At 47.1% G+C, this 17330-nt stretch overlaps 3 non-coding genes and 1 pseudogene across 3 annotated transcripts; 1 reads left to right on the top strand and 3 right to left on the bottom strand.

Moving 5' to 3' along the window:
* Positions 1–39: 39 nt before the first annotated feature.
* LOC138011980 (U1 spliceosomal RNA) lies at positions 40–203 on the bottom strand. Its single transcript, XR_011124877.1, has one exon. It is a non-coding gene; the product is annotated as a U1 spliceosomal RNA (small nuclear RNA).
* A 12589-nt stretch (positions 204–12792) lies between these two features.
* On the bottom strand, positions 12793–12974 carry LOC138012090 (U2 spliceosomal RNA; annotated as a pseudogene).
* A 1658-nt stretch (positions 12975–14632) lies between these two features.
* On the top strand, positions 14633–14751 carry LOC138012097 (5S ribosomal RNA). The gene has a single exon (XR_011124977.1). It is a non-coding gene; the product is annotated as a 5S ribosomal RNA (ribosomal RNA).
* Positions 14752–15727: 976 nt separating this feature from the next.
* Positions 15728–15891, bottom strand: LOC138011974 (U1 spliceosomal RNA). Its single transcript, XR_011124872.1, has one exon. It is a non-coding gene; the product is annotated as a U1 spliceosomal RNA (small nuclear RNA).
* Between the last annotated feature and the right edge of the window lie 1439 nt (positions 15892–17330).

The following is a 17330-nucleotide window of genomic DNA, read 5'->3' as shown; positions in this document are numbered from 1 at the left end:
AACCTTCCCATTAGCCAACTTTGCCACCGGGGTTTGGTGCGGGGACTAGCGCGAACGCAGGTCCCCGCTACCAGAAATTATACGCTCGAGTTACCCACATTTGGGGTAATCGCAAGGGTCAACCCAATCGAAGTGCAATGAAAGAGCCTCACCTTGAGAGGACTGCCTCCCTGATCACAGTGCCTCCCGCGTCAGGTAAGTTTTTTTATGTTTAAGGCGAATGGCTGGCCCCCCGGTAGGGTGAGTGCAATGGCCGCCAGACATAACGACGAATCCGTCAAACACAACGGTTCACCTCAAACGGGGGTGCACCAACACGCCAACTTCGCCGGGGAATCGAACCCCGCCCCTACCAACAAATAACAAAAAGACAAACACACAAACGAGGAATTGCATCTAGGAGATGCCTCGCCCGACTTACACTCCTAAATGACAATTCGACAAAACGACAAAAAAGACTCAAAAACAACTGGACAAACCAAAACAAGCACGACCCAGCACAAGGGTGAAAAGCGACCCACAAAGGGCCACCCATCAACCGACTTACCCAACGCCAAGACGTTGGTTCACCCCCGAAAAAAGGCCAGGACATGCACACGCAACACAAAACCAGTACCTAAATATGAACGACCAGAGCATCATTATGCAACGACGCCACCACATCACGACCACCCCACTGACGGACAAAATAGCGACGACGGCGGTCAGACCGGAAACGACGGAAAAACAATGGAAGATTAAACCGAACCCGAGACTTCACATGCTCCATAACGTCAACAGCCGAAGGACGAACACCCCTAAAACGAAAGTCATTACGAGCACCCCAAATACAGAACTTAAAGACATTCAACATATAAACAAAAACCCGCGGAACCACAGACAACTCATCAGCCGAGAAACCAAAAAGCGCATGACGAACCAAGATAGAAGGACAAAGAGGAGAAGCCAAAAACATAAGAGACTGAAGCCATGACAAAACACTGACCGCCAGAGGACAGTGAAAAAACAGATGCTGAAGAGACTCGACAGGAGCAGAACAAAAACAAGCAGTGGAAAGAGCATAACCAAAACCAGCGAGCCTTTCGGCCGTGTAAAGGACCCCATGAGAAATTTTCCAAGACAAATCAATAACCGGACGATCCAAATCAAAAAAGAAAAGCTGACGCCAAGTAGAAGACCAATAAAGAGAACCAAACAAAGGAAAGAACTTCTCCTCACAATGAGGAGAGACAGCATTCTCGGACAAAAGAAACAAATAAGCTGATTTCGTGGTCATAGAAGAAACAGGACAAAAATCAATACCCGAACCAATACCCAAAGAAGACGCTGTAAGGGATCCTTTACACGCCCGCCAAGCAGTCAACAGAGAACGATAAAACGGAGGCAGAGAATCCGGCGAAAAACAAAGCGGAGCAGAAAAAACGAGATGCGGAGGAGCGGCAAGCCGAGAAGAAAACCAAAAAACCATGAAAGTAACCCAAGAAGACGGAGAAGAAACAAAACGACGAACCCACTGAACATGAAGAGCCATAACCTTACACTGAAAATCCACAACAGAGAAACCACCCAAACAAGAAGGCTGAACCACAACACGACGAGCGACCAAGTCCCGCTTACCGCTCCAAAAAAATTTAAAAATTAACGTATTCAATTCGACACTGACCCACCGGGGAACATGGATTGAAGAGGCCACGTACCACACACGGGAAAGGGCCAAGGCATTGATAACAAGTGCCTTGCCCTTATAGGATAACGATCGCTGACGCCAAGAGTTCAAAGCATTTTCAACCGCGGTGATACGCGGCCTCCAATTGTCCTCCTCCAAATTACCCGGACCCAGAAAAACCCCCAACACCTTCACCTTCACCGATGACCAAGTAATGTTCACCGGTGGGTCAGTGCGCCCATTCCAACCACCCAACCACAAACCTTCGCATTTTCCAAAATTTAATTTAGCCCCAGACCCCCTCTCATACAAAGAATAGACATCAAAAACAGCCAAAATACCAGGAACAGAAGAAACAACCAACGTAGTGTCATCAGCGTACGCAGAAATAACAGGCAGAGAAGACGAAGAACCAGGAAGAGACAAACCAGAAATTAAACCACTAGAACGAATATTACATGCAAGTACCTCGGCAACCAAGACGTAAAGGAGGGGAGACAGGGGACACCCCTGCCTCACCCCACGAGATAAACTAAAAGAATTAGAAATATAACCATTAACATTTACACAACTACTCACATTATTGTAAGATAAATTAACCCACCCAACAAACGACTGCCCAAAACCCATGGCATATAGAGTAGAACGAAGGAACGCCCAATCAACCCTGTCGAATGCCTTTTCTTGGTCAAGAGAAAGAAGAGCAGCAGGAACACCAGAAGAAGAGCAAAAATCAACAACATCACGAAGAAAAGCAACATTTTCACCAATAAAACGGCCAAGAACACCACAAGACTGATCTTTATCAACAACCAAATGAATAACTTTAAGAAGACGAGCAGCAATAGAACGAGAAGCAATTTTATAGTCGACATTCAACAGGGAGATTGGACGCCAGTTTTTAGGGTCAAGACGATCCCCTTTCTTAAACGATAAAGTAATGATACCTCGGCGCTGAGAGTGAGACAAACAGCCCAAACCAAAAGCAGAATTCAATACACAAACCAAATCCAAACCCAAAACATGCCAAAATTTTAAATAGAATTCCATGGGAAGGCCATCACAACCAGGAGCTTTACCACGGGCCATGCCCTGAAGAGCTGCAAAACACTCCTCCTGGCTGAGAAGACCTTCGCACACCTCACTATCATTATACGGAAGAACTGAAGAAATGTTAGAAAGAAGCTCAGCACGAGCATTGGAGTCACAAGGAGCAGCAGAGAAAAGATCAGAATAGAAAGAACGAAAAACATCACACAACCCATCCTTGTCCGTAACCAAAGTACCATCACTAGCTCTCAGCGCCGAGATATTACGGTCAGTGCCGTTTTTCTTTTCGAGCCGGAAGAAGTAAGCAGAGGAGGACTCACCCTCCTCCACCCACCTCGACCGGGCACGAACTTGAGCACCACGAGCAACTTCAACATCCAAAGCACGGAGACGAGACAGAGTAGAAAGATACGCAGGAAGAAAAGAAAGACGACCAGAATCAATATGAACTTTTAAATGGGCAGCAAGACTAGACAAAATATTACGTTCCACTACTTTACTTTTACCACGACCTTTACAATAATTAATACTAATACGTTTAATATGGGATTTGCCACTGTCCCACCACCTAGTGAGGGAAGAAAAAGAAGACTGACGAGACTGCCAATAAGACCAGAAAGTTGAGATGAGGTCGATATACTCGGCCTCATCCAGAACAGAAAGATTGAGCTTCCACAACCCCGGACCCGGAGGAACGGAGCTGGGGAGAGCCCATGAGAAAGAAATAGCGCAATGATCAGAAAAGGGACACGGCAGAATGTCTACAGAAGACACATAAGGCACCCAAGCATACGGACAACCGATGAGGTCAATGCGCGAGGCAAGGGCCCCATCGGGCCGGAACCAGGTGAAAGCAGAATCATTTGGGTGCCTTTCACGCCAAATATCCACCACACAACAATCCAAAAACATAGCCGACAACAGAGCAGAACTTTCACGAGAGACATCAAAAGGACAAGACCCACGGCGATCCCGAACACGATCCAGGACCGTGTTGAAATCGCCGCACAAAAGAGTGGGAACAGCAGGATCAATAGAGTCAACACAACGAACCAAAAAAGCATCACGATCAGGATTACGATTAGGAGCATAAATAGAAGCAACCCGAAAAACAGAACCACGAAGAGAAAACTCAACCAAAACAAAACGACCATCAAACTCACAAACCACAGACTTACACTCCAAAACCGAACGATACAAAACAACCACACCACGAGAATGATTGGTACCAAAGGAACCAGCACACAAGTAACCAAACCGAGAAAACCAAGAAAGAAGATCATCATTAGAGACGGCGTGGGTCTCCTGTAGACAAACTACCGAAGGAGAGAGATGGGACAACCACTGGAGAAACCCAAGACGCTTGTCACCATCTCTCAACCCATTAACGTTAACAGAAATAACAGTAAGAGCCATAATAAAGTAATAAAGTAGTGACAAACCCATGGCAAAAAACAAAAAGGTGGCGAGACAATGGCAAATTAACGGCGCCTAGCAGGGCTAGGCGAAGAAGGACGACGACGAGACCTATGAGGATCCGGGCTAAGAGGACTAGGAGGGGTCCTCTCGTCACCGGAACGAGACCGGGAACGAGAGGACGGACGGAGGGCCATCCCCGAGCCAGAACTACGAGAACTGACCCGAGGAGGAAGAGGAACAACAAAAGCCGAAGCAACGAGATCGTCCTTAGATGATGGGAGAGATGCCTTCAGTTTTTGCACCATAGATGCAGTCTCTTCCCTTGATACAAGAGGGGGATTCAACCCCCCCAAACCACCGCGCCCAACTTTGACCGGTATTTTCGACCGCAAAGGTCCAGAATCCACAACCGAGGCCAGAGCATCATCCCCCGAATCAACCCCAACCTCAGGCACACCCGATGACGGTAACACAGACCCCGAAAGGGGAGAAAAGGTAGGGGAGGACTCCTGCCCCTCCTCCTGAGACTCCCCGGCCTGACCGGTCGAAGCCCCCAAAACACTACCGCTGGGAGAGGGATCCAGAACCCTCTCCTCAGCCCCACCCGACCCACTGTCCGGCAACGGCTGGCTCACCAAATCATTGAGCTCATTGTCACGTTCATCTACACACATAGACCCAGAAACAACATCCACCCCCGAGGCCGGAGCCACCAGGGAGGAAGGAACAGACACAACATCATTATCATTATCATTTTCATTATTAACAACATCATTATCATTGCCATCAACATTATCGCCATCTTCACTGTCCATGTCTGTCTCCGGTCTACCCGGCACGTACCACACAGGCTTCGGACAGTTTCGGACAAAATGCCCGGCCTCATGGCATCTACGGCACTTTCCCTTTAAAGGGCAATCAGCAGCCTTATGGTTGTTGTTGCAAATGTCGCAAACAAGGGGCTGCCCCTTGTACCACACACGACAGTTGATCCCGTCAATCTTGATGTTACGTGGGATCTCGTGCTTGCGCACCATGCGCACCAAACGCGTTCCCGTAAAGACACCAGGGACATTCGCCCACTGCTGGTGCTTGACCTCCTTGACATCGCCGAAAAATTTTAGGGCCTCCCTAACCTTATCATTATTACCCTCAAAAGGGAACAAGTATACCATGACCATTGAGACGGGGGCAGAAGAAATAACCGCACAACTGACATCTCCAAAAACTATGGACCCGGCCTCCTCATAGGTCTTCTTACGGGCAGGGTCAATAAAGGAAATACGAATGATCCCCCCTGGACAGACCTGGATAGAATCAACCAGATCAGCCAGGGAGTCCGCGATGATGCCGGCAACCCCGGCATGGGAAGTCCCAGCGGGGAAGCCGGACTTTATGATTAGAGTGCGCGTATTGCGCGGAATCATTATGACAAAATAATTTAAAATCCAATTACTAGTACAGTGAAATAAGAGTAAACCTTAAGCAGCTGCTAAAGGACTAATAATAATAAAGATGTTTAACCTTATGTATCACACTAAATATCAAAAGTATCCCACTCACAAATTTTAATAATGCAGATAAACTAATATGGATAGCAAATTCACAACTAATATATATGTACAGTCACTTGCAGAAGTAACTATTTATGTATAAGTTCCAATTAATTAATTATTTCCAACACAATCCACAAAATATAAACCTCACTAGAAAGTAAGGTATAATATGCAACAAAAATCCAATTACACAATAAGCAAATAACAACCGAAAATATTATAGCAATTAAATATCACTCAGAACACCCTTAATAAGTAGAAAACAAACAAAAAACCTCAAGAAATTTTCTTAAGGAGCCACACAGAAACCAAAGAACACACCAAAAAAGTAGAAAACCACACGAAAAACCAAAAAGGACACTTCAGTGACGGACTAAATGAAGTGCCAAAAAACGAGGGCTCAAAGAGCCCAGGAAGCGAGAAAAATGAAAAACAAAAAGACTCGGCTTACCCCGGGTTACCGCAGAACGCGGAGCATTAGTCCCCGGGAGGGTCACCGAAAAAATAAGAGAAAACCAAAGAGACAAAGAAAAACTACAACAAAAACCTTACCACACTCCAAAATATGAATAAAGAAACCACACTCCAAAAATGAAAAGAAAAGGTCCAGGCCACACTCCAAAAATTGAGGTCTCCCAGCAAGAAAAAGAGCTCACTCTGCAGGGTTTGACTTTTTACGGCCAAACCCGCGTTCAGGTAAGTTTTTTATGTTTAAGGCGAATGGCTGGCCCCCCGGTAGGGTGAGCGCAATGGCCGCCAGACATAACGATGAATCCGTCAAACACAACGGTTCACCTCAAACGGGGGTGTACCAACACGCCAACTTCGCCGGGGAATCGAACCCCGCCCCTACCAACAAATAACAAAAAGACAAACACACAAACGAGGAATTGCATCTAGGAGATGCCTCGCCCGACTTACACTCCTAAATGACAATTCGACAAAACGACAAAAAAGACTCAAAAACAACTGGACAAACCAAAACAAGCACGACCCAGCACAAGGGTGAAAAGCGACCCACAAAGGGCCACCCATCAACCGACTTACCCAACGCCAAGACGTTGGTTCACCCCCGAAAAAAGGCCAGGACATGCACACGCAACACAAAACCAGTACCTAAATATGAACGACCAGAGCATCATTATGCAACGACGCCACCACACCACGACCACCCCACTGACGGACAAAATAGCGACGACGGCGGTCAGACCGGAAACGACGGAAAAACAATGGAAGATTAAACCGAACCCGAGACTTCACACGCTCCATAACGTCAACAGCCGAAGGACGAACACCCCTAAAACGAAAGTCATTACGAGCCCCCCAAATACAGAACTTGCAGACATTCAACATATAAACAAAAACCCGCGGAACCACAGACAACTCATCAGCCGAGAAACCAAAAAGCGCATGACGAACCAAGATAGAAGGACAAAGAGGAGAAGCCAAAAACATAAGAGACTGAAGCCATGACAAAACACTGACCGCCAGAGGACAGTGAAAAAACAGATGCTGAAGAGACTCGACAGGAGCAGAACAAAAACAAGCAGTGGAAAGAGCATAACCAAAACCAGCGAGCCTTTCGGCCGTGTAAAGGACCCCATGAGAAATTTTCCAAGACAAATCAATAACTGGACGATCCAAATCAAAAAAGAAAAGCTGACGCCAAGTAGAAGACCAATAAAGAGAACCAAACAAAGGAAAGAACTTCTCCTCACAATGAGGAGAGACAGCATTCTCGGACAAAAGAAACAAATAAGCTGATTTCGTGGTCATAGAAGAAACAGGACAAAAATCAATACCCGAACCAATACCCAAAGAAGACGCTGTAAGGGATCCTTTACACGCCCGCCAAGCAGTCAACAGAGAACGATAAAACGGAGGCAGAGAATCCGGCGAAAAACAAAGCGGAGCAGAAAAAACGAGATGCGGAGGAGCGGCAAGCCGAGAAGAGAACCAAAAAACCATGAAAGTGACCCAAGAAGACGGAGAAGAAACAAAACGACGAACCCACTGAACATGAAGAGCCATAACCTTACACTGAAAATCCACAACAGAGAAACCACCCAAACAAGAAGGCTGAACCACAACACGACGAGCGACCAAGTCCCGCTTACCGCTCCAAAAAAATTTAAAAATTAACGTATTCAATTCGACACTGACCCACCGGGGAACATGGATTGAAGAGGCCACGTACCACACACGGGAAAGGGCCAAGGCATTGATAACAAGTGCCTTGCCCTTATAGGATAACGATCGCTGACGCCAAGAGTTCAAAGCATTTTCAACCGCGGTGATACGCGGCCTCCAATTGTCCTCCTCCAAATTACCCGGACCCAGAAAAACCCCCAACACCTTCACCTTCACTGATGACCAAGAAATGTTCACCGGTGAGTCAGTGCGCCCATTCCAACCACCCAACCACAAACCTTCGCATTTTCCAAAATTTAATTTAGCCCCAGACCCCCTCTCATACAAAGAATAGACATCAAAAACAGCCAAAATACCAGGAACAGAGGAAACAACCAACGTAGTGTCATGAGCGTACGCAGAAATAACAGGCAGAGAAGACAAAGAACCAGGAAGAGACAAACCAGAAATTAAACCACTAGAACGAATATTACATGCAAGTACCTCGGCAACCAAAACGTAAAGGAGGGGAGACAGGGGACACCCCTGCCTCACCCCACGAGATAAACTAAAAGAATTAGAAATATAACCATTAACATTTACACAACTACTCACATTATTGTAAAATAAATTAACCCACCCAACAAACGACTGCCCAAAACCCATGGCATATAGAGTAGAACGAACGAACGTCCAATCGACCCTGTCGAATGCCTTTTCTTGGTCGAGAGAAAGGAGAGCAGCAGGAACACCAGAAGAAGAGCAAAAATCAACAACATCACGAAGAAAAGCAACATTTTCACCAATAAAACGGCCAGGAACACCACAAGACTGATCTTTATCAACAACCAAATGAATAACTTTAAGAAGACGAGCAGCAATAGAACGAGAAGCAATTTTATAATCGACATTCAACAGGGAGATTGGACGCCAGTTTTTAGGGTCAAGACGATCCCCTTTCTTAAACGATAAAGTAATAATACCTCGGCGCTGAGAGTGAGACAAACAGCCCAAACCAAAAGCAGAATTCAAAACACAAACCAAATCCAAACCCAAAACATGCCAAAATTTTAAATAGAATTCCATGGGAAGGCCATCACAACCAGGAGCTTTACCACGGGCCATGCCCTGAAGAGCTGCAAAACACTCCTCCTGGCTGAGAAGACCTTCGCACACCTCACTATCATTATACGGAAGAACTGAAGAAATGTTAGAAAGAAGCTCAGCACGAGCATTGGAGTCACAAGGAGCAGCAGAGAAAAGATCCGAATAGAAAGAACGAAAAACATCACACAACCCATCCTTGTCCGTAACCAAAGTACCATCACTAGCTCTCAGCGCCGAGATATTACGGTCAGTGCCGTTTTTCTTTTCGAGCCGGAAGAAGTAAGCAGAGGAGGACTCACCCTCCTCCACCCACCTCGACCGGGCACGAACTTGAGCACCACGAGCAACTTCAACATCCAAAGCACGGAGACGAGACAGAGTAGAAAGATACGCAGGAAGAAAAGAAAGACGACCAGAATCAATATGAACTTTTAAATGGGCAGCAAGACTAGACAAAATATTACGTTCCACTACTTTACTTTTACCACGACCTTTACAATAATTAATACTAATACGTTTAATATGGGATTTGCCACTGTCCCACCACCTAGTGAGGGAAGAAAAAGAAGACTGACGAGACTGCCAATAAGACCAGAAAGTTGAGATGAGGTCGATATACTCGGCCTCATCCAGAACAGAAAGATTGAGCTTCCACAACCCCGGACCCGGAGGAACGGAGCTGGGGAGAGCCCATGAGAAAGAAATAGCGCAATGATCAGAAAAGGGACACGGCAGAATGTCTACAGAAGACACATAAGGCACCCAAGCATACGGACAACCGATGAGGTCAATGCGCGAAGCAAGGGCCCCATCGGGCCGGAACCAGGTGAAAGCAGAATCATTTGGGTGCCTTTCACGCCAAATATCCACCACACAACAATCCAAAAACATAGCCGACAACAGAGCAGAACTTTCACGAGAGACATCAAAAGGACAAGACCCACGGCGATCCCGAACACGATCCAGGACCGTGTTGAAATCGCCGCACAAAAGAGTGGGAACAGCAGGATCAATAGAGTCAACACAACGAACCAAAAAAGCATCACGGTCAGGATTACGATTGGGAGCATAAATAGAAGCAACCCGAAAAACAGAACCACGAAGAGAAAACTCAACCAAAACAAAACGACCATCAAACTCACAAACCACAGACTTACACTCCAAAACCGAACGATACAAAACAACCACACCACGAGAATGATTGGTACCAAAAGAACCAGCACACAAGTAACCAAACCGAGAAAACCAAGAAAGAAGATCATCATTAGAGACGGCGTGGGTCTCCTGTAGACAAACTACCGAAGGAGAGAGATGGGACAACCACTGGAGAAACCCAAGACGCTTGTCACCATCTCTCAACCCATTAACGTTAACAGAAATAACAGTAAGAGCCATAATAAAGTAATAAAGTAGTGACAAACCCATGGCAAAAAACAAAAAGGTGGCGAGACAATGGCAAATTAACGGCGCCTAGCAGGGCTAGGCGAAGAAGGACGACGACGAGACCTATGAGGATCCGGGCTAAGAGGACTAGGAGGGGTCCTCTCGTCACCGGAACGAGACCGGGAACGAGAGGACGGACGGAGGGCCATCCCCGAGCCAGAACTACGAGAACTGACCCGAGGAGGAAGAGGAACAACAAAAGCCGAAGCAACGAGATCGTCCTTTGATGATGGGAGAGATGCCTTCAGTTTTTGCACCATAGATGCAGTCTCTTCCCTTGATACAAGAGGGGGATTTAACCCCCCCAAACCACCGCGCCCAACTTTGACCGGTATTTTCGACCGCAAAGGTCCAGAATCCACAACCGAGGCCAGAGCATCATCCCCCGAATCAACCCCAACCTCAGGCACACCCGATGACAGTAACACAGACCCCGAAAGGGGAGAAAAGGTAGGGGAGGACTCCTGCCCCTCCTCCTGAGACTCCCCGGCCTGACCGGTGGAAGCCCCCAAAACACTACCGCTGGGAGAGGGATCCAGAACCCTCTCCTCAGCCCCCCCCCGACCCACTGTCCGGCAACGGCTGGCTCACCAATTCATTGAGCTCATTGTCACGTTCATCTACACACATAGACTGCGGACCCACAGCAGAGCCAGAAACAACCTCCACCCCCGAGGCCGGAGCCACCAGGGAGGAAGGAACAGACACAACATCATTATCATTATCATTTTCATTATTAACAACATCATTATCATTGCCATCAACATTATCGCCATCTTCACTGTCCATGTCCGTCTCCGGTCTACCCGGCACGTACCACACAGGCTTCGGACAGTTTCGAACAAAATGCCCGGCCTCATGGCATCTACGGCACTTTCCCTTTAAAGGGCAATCAGCAGCCTTATGGTTGTTGTTGCAAATGTCGCAAACAAGGGGCTGCCCCTTGTACCACACACGACAGTTGATCCCGTCAATCTTGATGTTACGTGGGATCTCGTGCTTGCGCACCATGCGCACCAAACGCGTTCCCGTAAAGACACCAGGGACATTCGCCCACTGCTGGTGCTTGACCTCCTTGACATCGCCGAAAAATTTTAGGGCCTCCCTAACCTTATCATTATTTCCCTCAAAAGGGAACAAGTATACCATGACCATTGAGACGGGGGCAGAAGAAATAACCGCACAACTGACATCTCCAAAAACTATGGACCCGGCCTCCTCATAGGTCTTCTTACGGGCAGGGTCAATAAAGGAAATACGAATGATCCCCCCTGGACAGACCTGGATAGAATCAACCAGATCAGCCAGGGAGTCCGCGATGATGCCGGCAACCCCGGCATGGGAAGTCCCAGCGGGGAAGCCGGACTTTATGATTAGAGTGCGCGTATTGCGTGGAATCATTATGACAAAATAATTTAAAATCCAATTACTAGTACAGTGAAATAAGAGTAAACCTTAAGCAGCTGCTAAAGGACTAATAATAATAAAGATGTTTAACCTTATGTATCACACTAAATATCAAAAGTATCCCACTCACAAATTTTAATAATGCAGATAAACTAATATGGATAGCAAATTCACAACTAATATATATGTACAGTCACTTGCAGAAGTAACTATTTATGTATAAGTTCCAATTAATTAATTATTTCCCACACAATCCACAAAATATAACCTCACTAGAAAGTAAGGTATAATATGCAACAAAAATCCAATTACACAATAAGCAAATAACAACCGAAAATATTATAGCAATTAAATATCACTCAGAACACCCTTAATAAGTAGAAAACAAACAAAAAACCTCAAGAAATTTTCTTAAGGAGCCACACAGAAACCAAAGAACACACCAAAAAAGTAGAAAACCACACGAAAAACCAAAAAGGACACTTCAGTGACGGACTAAATGAAGTGCCAAAAAACGAGGGCTCAAAGAGCCCTGGAAGCGAGAAAAAACAAAAAGACTCGGCTTACCCCGGGTTACCGCAGAACGCGGAGCATTAGTCCCCGGGAGGGTCACCGAAAAAATAAAAGAAAACCAAAGAGACAAAGAAATACTACAACAAAAACCTTACCACACTCCAAAATATGAATAAAGAAACCACACTCCAAAAATGAAAAGAAAAGGTCCAGGCCACACTCCAAAAATTGAGGTCTCCCAGCAAGAAAAAGAGCTCACTCTGCAGGGTTTGACTTTTTACGGCCAAACCCGCGTTTAGGTAAGTATGCCTTTTCAGCCTCTCCGGGACCGCAAAACGCAACTTGTCTGCGCATACCATGTGGTAATGGAGGTCACGTGCTCCTCGTCCTGTCGTGTCGTGCTGTCCACTCGCTGCTATGCTACCTAGAAAAGAGAAGAGAATGTGAAGGTTGGTTGCTTGGTCACTTTTTCTGCTTTCACTTGATTATTTCTTCCCCAGAGGGAAGTGGGCCACGCTCGGAGGTAGTGCTATACCGAGGCAACCCGTGGCCGGGACGAGGCAAGCCTCTTTTCCACGGCCCAGTTCCAAAAATCAGTTTAATATATGAGCTGCTCGATGAGCAGCGTATCAGATATTAAGCTGATAAGAACAGATTTTTTTTTTCTTTAGATAAAAGTTTATTTACAAGGGCCCAAGGGCCCAGGTAAAAAGAACAGATACTCGAAATTACAAGAACAAAATAGGACAAATCACCAGAATTACAAGATCAAGAAGTACAAATCAAAAGAGTTACATTGTTCAAATATTTAAAAGAGTCCAAGTTCACTTCTTAGAGTTCCTTTTAACTTTTTTCTTCAGTTTCTTCCGAGAATGCTGAACAAAAGACACTATGCAAGCAAGAGCCGCACTGTCCCCAATGTTATATTCCTCAATAATGTCACGCGCAAACTTTTCAATATCAGAATCTGTCATACATATCACTTGATCACTAGGCAACGAAGACAGAACGGTTCCGACACGAGACTCGACAAACTTGGAAAGTTTTTCCGGAAAACGATGACCCAAGGAAATGGCTGCAGCAAAGGGAACAGAAGACCCTGATGAAGATGACTCAAAGGCAGCGGACACAGGAGCTGTAGGCACCGAAACCGTCGAGCGAGGGGGAAGAGGGGCAGCTGCCTGAGCAGCAACCTCTTCATCCCCCGAAGCCATTTCCACCTCTTTGTCAGAGGGCACTGAAGCGACATCAACCGAAGGAGGAACGTAATCGACATCGTCATCATCGTCTTCTTGAGCAGGCACAGTCGAGGACAAAACCTCTGTACCAGAACGAAGGTCACCCCAAGCCTGCCGACACTCTCTAGCCATGTGACCGGGCTGACGACAGCGCCGGCACAAGCCAGAGAGCGGGCAGGAAGGGGCACGGTGACCAAACTCACGGCAGACGGCACATTGAGCACGTTGACGAGAATACCACGCACGACAATTAAAACCAGAAATAGACACGAAATACGGAACATCTTTAACGAGGGCGACTTCGACGACACGATTACCATTGTAGACAGACGGAAAGTTAGCAAAAGTACTACGACGAACAGACAGAACATCACCAAATGAACTGAAGAACGAAAAAACATCATCATCTGAAACCTCAGAGGGCAGGTCACGTACAAAAACGGAGCACACACGACTATCGGCACGAAAAACACGTAACTGAACATCACCATACGACAAGCCTTGGGCAACAAGATTATCACACAACGACGAGTCCGTGAACGTTAGACGAACGCGACCACGCTGCAAAAACTGGACTGTAGTAAGCTTTTGGGCATCAATAACTTCCAACAACTGTGGTAGAACAACGGAGGAGCCGGTGTGTTTGTATATCTCCTCAGGAAACTGAAGAACAACACTGTTTGGACATTCCAAAGACATAGTAAATACAATTTAGGGTAGGGCCTATGCCGTTCCCTCCTGGCAGGTACTTAGGACAAGGCCCAAAAAATAAAACAAAAGCCAATTTGCAAAAAACGTCAGCCAAGTGGACCTTAGCCAAAAGGCCGAGAAGCGATGCCCGTAAATGCTCATGGCGGACAAGGTGCTCCCAGTCTCATGGCCACGAGATATGGTGGTCCGATTACAATCCGTGCCAAGGAAGGAATGCCCAAAGCCAACCTGAAAGCGAGGCGCACACAACGATCGCTCTTGTACAGTGGGCAGCAGCACCAGCATTGCATGGCACTTGCGTTGACGGCAAGAGGACAAATGCACATTGTGCTTGCTCTGACCTCGTTTTCATTTTCCCTTATAACAAAGTTAATTTTCACGGCAAATTACTTGTCTACGACCATACCACAGGGAAAACACCGGTTCTCGTCCGATCACCGAAGTTAAGCCCTGTCGGGCGGGGTTAGTACTTGGATGGGAGACCGCCTGGGAATACCCCGTGTTGTAGGCTTCCCTTTTTCCTTCTGTACACTTGATTATCTCAAAAAATCTCAGTTTCCTTCAATGAAAGAACATTCCAAACCAGGTTTTTTGAACACAACATGCCAACGATATGTCAAAGATGAGACATACGACAAAAACAAAATAGTTCACACGAGAAAGTGGAACTTGTATTCCCAAGGGAGCGCGTGCGCGCGAGATCTTATCAATCCAACGTTTATGACATGAAACGTATCTTTTCGTGTGAGCAAAGAACAGCATACGACAAGTAAAAAATGCATGCACTGTTATGCATTAGATGGAAGTTAACCTAGCCCGGATGATATGTATACAACGAAGGCTACAACACTACAACATTGATCTTGCGAAAACGTGACTTACGTGACGTAGCGCACTTCAAAGTCTTACTGTTCCCTGCTCAACACGGACAGTACGTATTCAAAGGGCCGATAAGACACTATCCTGACAATAAAAGATTTACTTTTTATGATAACAATTCAATTAACTGATAACATAGAGAAACCACAAACTGTTGGCCACAGAAATGTAACGCCAACTCATCTGGCGGGTCCTCAGTTACTCAATGCAAAACGGGCTCTCCAGAACGCAACATAACAGAACGCAAAAGAAATCTATCGCGATGGAGCAGTACAAACACACATCCACTTACGTTTTCGAAACGATGCACGAGGATAAGAGCTCGACCCGCTGGCATTTTCTTGTCTCACTCGTCTATCGATGGAAATCGATGCGGCTGAAATAAACACGTCATCTCGCTCTCTCTACGGCCAAGAATGAAAGAAATAAAATCACAGTTTTGCAGTGCACCAAGTACGGAACATTCACCTACAATTTCAGCAGTGGACTTCACAAATACAACTCACCTTCCTTAGTCTTTACACCGCCACCGCATCTCCTTCCCTGCCCTGCCTGAAACGTTGCCAACAAACCTTCCCATTAGCCAACTTTGCCACCGGGGTTTGGTGCGGGGACTAGCGCGAACGCAGGTCCCCACTACCAGAAATTATACGCTCGAGTTACCCACATTTGGGGTAATCGCAAGGGTCAACCCAATCGAAGTGCAATGAAAGAGCCTCACCTTGAGAGGACTGCCTCCCTGATCACAGTGCCTCCCGCGTCAGGTAAGTTTTTATTTGAGGCGAATGGCCGGGCCCCCGTTGGGGAGAGTGCAATGCCCGCCAGACATAACGACTAATCCGTCAACAACAACGGTTCACCTCAAACAGGGGTGCACCAGCACGTCAAACGTCACCGGGGAATCGAACCCCGCCCTTACAAACACAAAACAAAGGACACACGAACAAAGAATTGCATTTAGGAGACGCCTCGTCCGACTTACACTCCAAAATGACAATTCAACACTAGACGAACACATAACTATACAACAAACAAACGAGGCAAAAGGACAAACAGAACAGCCGAACTGGGCAACGGCGAATGGCAGGCCAGGGAAGGCCACCAGTCGAAAAGACTTATCCTGCAGGCGCAGGTTCGCCACCAATATGCAGCCAGAACGACAGGACATGACAAGGTACGAACAAGGCAAGCGGAGGACAACCAGGCTAAGAGGGAGACAACACGAGAACGAAGGCATGATTTCAGAAGGAGGACAAAACAAAACGATCATCGACAACTGAACCGATGACACCCGCAGCGCCCCACCTACGATGGAAAAGGCGCCGACGCCTTGGGGACTTACAGCGCTTGAACAAGAGCGGAAGGTGGAACTGGACCCGAGAGCGGACTCTCGCAATAAGCTCAGGTGCGCCAGGGTGAATGCCCCGGAAGCGAAAGTCGTTGCGGGCATGCCATACAAAATACTTACAAACATTCAGCATGTAAACAAAAACCTTCGGCAGAGAGCGGAGTTCACTTGGGGCGAAACCAAAGAGCACGATACGACAGACAAGCGAGGGGCAAGAAGGGGAGTAGGCGAACATGAGGGACTGGAGCCAAGACAGAACACTATGTGCCAAAGGGCAGGAAAAAAACAAATGAGAAGGACACTCGGGGGCCATGCCACAGAAGCAGTCCGGATCAACTGAATAGCCAAAGCCGATAAGCCGATCAACGGTGTACAGGACACCGTGAGCAACCTTCCAGGAGAGGTCGATGACAGGGCGATCCAGGTCAAAAGCGGAAAGCTGGCTCCAAGTGGAGGACCAGTACAGCTCACCGTATTGAGGGCGGAACTTCTCCACACAGTGAGGCAGCGAGCGTTGTTCGGACAGCAAAAACTGGTAGACGTGCTTGGCAGAGGCATCGGCCACAGGACAAGAATGGTGAGGAGACAACGAAGCAACAACAAGGCAGGCACGGCGACGGGAGTACGAGCCATCGACCTCCCGCCAGGCAGACAACAATGCACGATAGAAAGGGGGCAAAAGGGCAGAATGAAAAGCAGACGGGTTAGCCAGGACTGCATCGACTGACGTACGAAAATGGACGGAAGCCCAGTACGAGAGGAAGGACACCCAGCCAGATGGAGAAGAGACGAAACGCCGTACCCACTGCACGAGCAAAGAGGCAACCTTCAGCCGCGAGTCAACCACCGAGAAGCCGCCAGCA

This window comes from Montipora foliosa, chromosome 7 (genome assembly GCF_036669935.1).
Source record: "Montipora foliosa isolate CH-2021 chromosome 7, ASM3666993v2, whole genome shotgun sequence".
Taxonomy (NCBI): Eukaryota; Metazoa; Cnidaria; class Anthozoa; order Scleractinia; family Acroporidae; genus Montipora; species Montipora foliosa.
The sequence above is the reverse complement of the archived record's forward strand: the minus strand, read 5'-3'. Positions and strand labels throughout refer to the sequence as shown.